At 35.5% G+C, this 7,500-nt stretch overlaps 1 protein-coding gene across 2 annotated transcripts in view; it reads right to left on the bottom strand.

Moving 5' to 3' along the window:
- Window positions 1-7,500, bottom strand: part of LOC135207521 (uncharacterized) — a 275,961-nt gene that overhangs the window by 213,850 nt on the left and 54,611 nt on the right. For both annotated transcript variants that reach the window (XM_064239343.1, XM_064239344.1), the window contains exon 2: window positions 7,289-7,316. The gene's annotated coding sequence lies outside the window, so the exon portion shown is untranslated. The remainder of the gene's footprint in view (window positions 1-7,288; window positions 7,317-7,500) is intronic.

The following is a 7,500-nucleotide window of genomic DNA, read 5'->3' on the forward strand; positions in this document are numbered from 1 at the left end:
GTCTCAGTTCATTTCAAAATGATGTCCACCTTTTTTTAATCCAAGTTTTGATAAAGTTAATAAGCCTTAAGAAAATGTGAATGACACATCTGAATAACACATCTGTTCATTGGCGAACACATTGAAAACAAACTGACCAAAGATTTAAACCAATGTCTTTCATTACCTAATGTATAACACAGGTTATACATTGCGTAATACTAATGGAATAATATCAACTATACGAAATGAAATTCAGAAGTGAAACAGGGAATAACAGTCAAAACAATAAAAATAAATAATAATAATTCTAAAAATCCTCTCTCCTTTTCAAAACATGTCTATTCATTCCAGTCCTCGTTTTTGCCTGCCAAAACCCCATTTCCTGGCAAGTTTGGCGTATTTGCAACATAACTTCATTAACTCGCTCATTTTTCTAAAATCAACTTTGTCAATTGAAAAACCACGGACTAAACACTGTCATTTCCATATCAGCCTTTATGTTCTCCTGACATAAAGTTTGATTTAGAGTGAAATTTCGGATCCAAGTTGCACAGATTATTGCTTTGCAAGATGCATATTTTGGTCCAACTTGACAAACAAAAGTTGCTCTGAAATTGAGCAAAACGCCAAAAGACAGCCGACGATTGATAAGAAAAAAAAAGAGGATGGAAACGAAATATTTTTTTACATGTTTATATACTTACATGAATCTTTTTCAAATTTGTTTATATCGGGTGCTGTATATATATTTATTTTGAGCAAATATTATTTTCATTAATGTAAAACAATCAATTCCAATTTTACTTGGTAACATACACAATTCAGTCGTGTCAAACTATCCAATAGTAACCAAACAATCGTTTCACATTTCACTCATTATAAACTAATCTGTCATTTGAGCCCTGGACTAATTAAAATTAGTCACAGACAGCTTTGCCCTGCAGAAACCAGTTAAAACATTTCCAATCAAATTCCATACAAACCAAATAAAAACCAAACAATCATTTGTTACTTTAATTAGGAACACTAGTATCAGATTTTAGTGAAAATAACCCAATCATTTAACCTATCACTTTCCTGACACCAATCAGCGATCCAGTCCACACCAAACTTCGTGTAAGCCAATCAACCAGCCAATCCTTTCAAATCCTACGCCCGTGAGAAAGGATTACCTCAGCTATCAACCGAATGACAATTAGGATTCATCCTTGGGTCAAGGTGAATGGAGATTGGTTGGGCCAGGTTGGGAGGTGGGTGGGAGGGGGAGAGGGACAGGTGAGACAAGGTATGGGGGGGGGGGGGGGAAGGGGAGGGGAAAAAGGGGAAAGGGGAAGGGGAAGGGGAAGGGCTTGGTGAGGTAGGTGGCAATTATAAAGGTTACTGTAGTAGCATAATTCACCTGTGCCGTGATACAGGTAATTGCCTTGTGGCATACAACCATCAAGAAAGGACGCTGCCTGATTCGATAATAGTTAACGACTCTCGTATTTTGTTCTAATCGCTGTGAATGGATAAACGTATAATAGAAAAAAAAAATAATACAGGAACCGAATGAGGAATCATTCACTGGAGGAACTGGAAATAAAAATATAAATAGTAACGAAGACGACATAAAGCAAGAAAAACATGTAGAGAGAGAGAGAGAGAGAGAGAGAGAGAGAGACCTCCTCTAGTCAGCTGTACAGAAAGAAATCAATCATATATTTGAGAAATATATATATTGTAATAACGTCTCTCTCCTCTCTCTCCCTCTTCTTTCTGCTCTCTTCTTCTTCTCTCTCTCTCTCTCTATCATGAAAAAGAATTTCCTAAGTATATAAACGTTTTCGTGCCAACAACTGCAAAACCCAAAATATCTCGTTGTCCTTTTATAATTTCAAAGTAATGGAGGGTTATATACGACCTCGCCGTCAACACTGCAAATGAGACCCAGATCGCAAGAAGAGGCACGAGAGGGTTCCGTCGCCTTGACCTCGCCTTGACCTCTGACCCGAGGAAATCTGTCCCTTCTGGCTCCATTCAAATTTGCCAGCTTCAAGTACCCTGATTACTGTCACACGCACACAAAAAAACATTTATACAAGGACGGAATTATTTTTTTTCCTTTTTTGCACTTGAAATCAGTGTGATTATCCGTGAGTAATGATTTTATCTGGAGAGAGAGAGAGAGAGAGAGAGAGAAACTCTAGTCAGCTATACGGATATCGAGCATAAAACACTGTAAGAGTTATATAAGGAATATATATTCTATGAAGGCCTCTCTCTCTCTCTCTCTCTCTCTCTCTCTCTCTCTCTCTCTCTCTCTCTGGTATATATATATATATATAGCATATATATATATATATAGATATATATATATATATATAATATATATATATATATATTATATATGTATATATTATACTATATATATATATATATATATATATATATATATATATATATAGATATATATATATATATATATATATATATATATATATATATATATATATATATATATATATATATATATATATATATATATATATATATATATATATATATATATATATAATATATATATATATATATATATATATATATTTATATGTACACACATACACCAGAGAGAGAGAGAGAGAGAGAGAGAGAGAGAGAGAGAGAGAGAGAGAGCTCTTGTATGACGTCAGGTTAGCGAGCAGCAGCGGAAAAAGACTTTTAATTAAAAGAAGCATTTCAAACCCCTTTCATTTTCACCTTGGGCGGAAAACTTGAAAAAGGGCCCAGGCGTCATTCGGACGAATTTCTCTAATGAAAGCGGCCAAAGTTTAGTGGATTCTAAAGTGAGACAAAAGATTCTTCGAGCGCGAAAACGACATGAAGAATTCAAGAATGTAAAAAGAAAAAAAAAATTATATTATATTAGGAAAAGAAAAAAGTTCTAATTAACAAATGGAAATTTCCGTTCTTACACAAACACAGAATTCCAAGATTGAATCTAATGATGTTTTCTCATGATCACAATGCAAAAAGATAATACTTTTGTGAAAAATGGTTCTAATTAACAGATTAAACTCCCGTTCTTGCATAAGCACAAAAATCCAAGATTGAACTTAATAATGTTATTGAATATTTAATATATTTAATAATAAAATCTGAATGGATCTTGTTTGTCCGCCACGGGTGGGGGATACGGAAGGTAGGGTAGAGATGGCGGGCAGCGACCGGTTCCAGCGCAGCGTAGCGCGAGCCATCAAGCTCGCATGTGAATATTTATAAGGATTATAGCTTAATATCTTTACTTACACAAAGACACTTCCGTTTCTAAGAGACTGAAGAATTACTTCATTTTTAATTACATGGATGATACTTCATCTCCCAGTCTGGCAAATTATACCAAAAATTCTTCTGATGGAAAAGAAAATTTGGGTTCTAATTTCTATTCACTTCAAAAATTCTAATTCCGTGCAAGACAAAGAGACTTCTATAATGAACGAACTTCAGCTTCCAAAGTTACCAAAGGGACTTTATTTGAATAAAAATTGAGCTTTCAAACTAAGAAATAATCAAGTTTGGGCTTCCAAATATATCTAAAAAGGATGAAACTTCGGCTTCCACACCAAAGACTATACAAATGTAAATCTGAAACTTCAGATTTACTAAACTTCTGTTCCACACGATGCGAAATTTCAAACGGGTGAAACTTCAGCCTACAAACTAATAAGCTCTTCAGGTTGAAAGGAATATAAATTTTTTTTTTATTAAATTTCAGCCTCTGAATCACAGAAACTTCAGATTCAAAAGCGTTCAGAAAAATACACTGAAAGAGACAATAATAAAACTTCAGACGAATGGAACTTCACCTTCCGAATTACACACACACGCATAAAATCAAACTGAAAATGAAACAAAAAAGTCAGAACCTTCAAATATTGCTAAAAACTTCACACGAACCAAACTTCATCTTACAGATCGCAGACGGACACATACACAAAACCAAACCAAACTGTTCATAAAACAAAGGAAAAACTGAGCCTTTCAATATTGCTAAAAACCTCACACAAACCAAACTTAATCTTCAAAATTACACATGCACACACATATAAGCTATTCCTAAAAGCTTCACATGAACCGACAAACTTCACCTCCAAGCCACAAAAAACAAAAAAAAGGTCACCTGGCAGAATGAGGCCTGATCTGGTCATACCCAGCAAAACCCAACTGAACGTCAAACACAAGAAGTCCTGATCCTTTAAATTCGTTGAGCTACAGAGGGCAACAGTGTAGAAGAGATCCAAGCCACAACAAAAGGTCACCTGGCAGAATGAGGCTGATCTGGTCATACCCAGCAGAACAGAACTCCAGGGTGTAAATAGTGATTATAACGGGACCTGCAAGCAAAAAACGTCTTCGCATGAGGATCCAATGAGCCACCAATCATCAAGCGCAGCCGGCTCAAATCTTGCAAGCACCACCTTGTTAGTTACTGCAAGAGCTGGTGGTAATCAGATCCGGACGATAATTACGCCACAACCTCATACAAGGGCAATTCGGGTTGTGGAGATATAACGTTTTTTTTTTTAATGCCTTTATGACTAGCGTTTTTTCTTTCAGGGCGTGGCTTTTGAAACGTTTTTCAAGGCTTTAACTTCCGAAATATTTAAGTGGTCAGTTTTCGAAATATCTACATATTTCATCTTTAGAAACGTTTTTTCAAGGCTTTAACTTCCGAAATATCTACGTGGTCAGTTTTCGAAATATCTACTTCATCTTTGGAAACGTTTTTCAAGGCTTTAACTTCTGAATTATTTACGTGGTTAGTTTTCGAAATATCTATACACTTCATCTTTTGAAACGTTTTTCAAGGCTTTAACTTCTGAATTATTTACGTGGTTAGTTTTCCAAATATCTACATACTTCATCCTTAGAAACGTTTTTTTACCCTTTTATTTCCTCTGCTTTTTATCGAAAAAGTTTTTCTGATATAATAACCCGACATTTTTTTCCAAAACGTTTTATAGGTTACTACCCTCATTTATATATTTATTTATTTTTATTTACTTATTTTTTTATTTTAATACCATATCATTTAACAGGTTTTACTTTCGAAACGTTTCCCGAAATACAGTTTGAAGACGTCCTTTCAAACGTTTTTCTATTAAGTTTTAAGGAACGCTTATCCAGACATCTCTGTCGAAAATTTTTTTTTGTCATTTATTTTTTATTTATTTGCTTTACCGTGTATACGTCTTTCTAGAGACTTTTATCCAACTTTCACTCGAACGTCCATTCCATCCTGGACACTGAATTAATGTCTCAAACACTCCCGAGAATGTTGCCAAAAACATTCACCCCCAAATGTTCGAAACCCGGACGAATCTATTGAGATCCAAGTACCAGATGGATCAAACCTTTTTAAGATGCTTTTGCAGTTTTCCCCGGTGAGAGAGAGAGAGAGAGAGAGAGAGAGGCCGTGGGCACTTCTGGGGGAGAGGGTGGATGCGACTGACATCTTCAAAACAGTATTTTAAAAATTGAAAAATCTAGAAGAGAGAGAGAGAGAGAGAGAGAGAGAGAGAGAGAGAGAGAGAGAGAGAGAGAGAGAGAGAGAGAGAAGAGAGAGAGAGAGAGAGAGAGAGAGAGAGAGTAGATGAAAAATGCTTTAACAGTTATGATCCGAGAGAAAGCACACCAACGCAAGCACCATCATCCACTTGCGTTTAATTATCAAGCAAAACAAAACTCTTGATAATAACTAAGGATCTGAAATACAATTTCCACTCATCCAAAACCATATTACAGGCACAATCCTCACTGCCCTGATCCTAAAAGCAGGTGGTTATCAACCTTTGGGCCGCGGGCACTTCTGGGGGAGATGGGGGCGGCAACGGACATCTTCGAAACAGTATCTTAAAAAATGAAAAATCTAGAAAAGAGAGAGAGAGAGAGAGAGAGAGAGAGAGAGAGAGAGAGAGAGAGAGAGAGAGAATGCTTTGTAATAATTTTTTCATCATCATTACACAATTCTGAACCAGCAAGAAAAACAAAACGAAAGTAAGACACAGACTTCACCCCTTTTCACCCCTTCTCACGGCAAGGTTTCATGAGTATTAAAAGCGTTTAGTGTAAGTGGAGGAAAGCAGGAGGGAAGAGGTCTGCATGCTTGGCGCAGTCAGACAGTCAAGCACAGATTGTTACACGTGCTTGCAAGGGAGGGGAGAGCACGTGGCTGCAACAGGTAGCATAAAATAGATTAAGTCCAGTGACTGCGATTTGCCATTCCCCTGAGAGAGAGAGAGAGAGAGAGAGGGAGATATTTGCCCAAGTGGTCTAAAGTCCCATCGGATTTACAATCTACAGAGAGAGAGAGAGAGAGAGAGAGAGAGAGAGAGAGAGAGAGAGAGAGAGACTATTTATCCAGGTTGATGCTTAATTCTAGCAGATTAATTAAAACAAATCTACAAAAAATATATATATATATACAGCATCAACATTAACTGCCAAACCCAACTGGTCCTATAACAGATTCAAGAGAACCTTTTTTTTTCATACCTACACAGACCAACACATACACACGAACATACATACACTGAACAAACGCGAAGATTGTGCAGACATAACTGTCTGTGCAGCGTTGGTTGAATCTTTACGCCATACTCCACAAACAGACACATACGAGAGCACTACGGAGCTCCGATTACAAACGCCAACGAACGTTACATAACGTTACAAAAGCAATTCACAAATACTATGGAGATTCGTTTGTTAGAGCATAACACATTAAGAGTTCTGGTTGTAACGAAAATATTGATGTTCTTTATTCTTTTGCCGTTCATTATAATAATAATATAGTAGTAGTGGTAGTAGTAGTAGTATAAAAATTCGATATGATATTAATAAGAGCAATATAATTACAATAGCCGGCTATTTTCATAATAATAATAATATAATAATAATAATAACAGAATATCTTAATAATAATAATAATAATAATAATAATAATAATATGACATTGTGATGATGATGATGATGATGATGATAATAATAATGACACTTTGATGATAATAATAATAATAATAATAATAAAGTACTATGATGATAATAAAATATTGCATCTCATGGCTACTGCTCCCGTTTATAACAGAATGATAATCATGAAAATAACAGTGATATTGAACGATAATGATAATCATATATTGCTGCTATTCCATCCACTGCCGTTCATAATAGCAATATGATTATAACGATGAAGATAATGATGATAATGACGAGGACAGTGACGATTTCACTCACTATACACTTTTGTACTTTTTCTGTATCTTACCTTAGACGGCTACAGAAGACTTGAAAACCTGGAAGTGAAGAGAAAAAATAATGTTAGTTTTATGTACAAACTCAACACAGGGTAATTAGAGGTTATTCTCGTATTTAGAGAGAGAGAGAGAGAGAGAGAGAGAGAGAGAGAGAGAGAGAGAGAGAGAGAGAGAGAATTAGTTTTCCGTAGGATAAGAATAAGCAACAGGATATTTATAAGTT

This window comes from Macrobrachium nipponense, chromosome 32 (genome assembly GCF_015104395.2).
Source record: "Macrobrachium nipponense isolate FS-2020 chromosome 32, ASM1510439v2, whole genome shotgun sequence".
NCBI lineage: Eukaryota > Metazoa > Arthropoda > Malacostraca > Decapoda > Palaemonidae > Macrobrachium > Macrobrachium nipponense.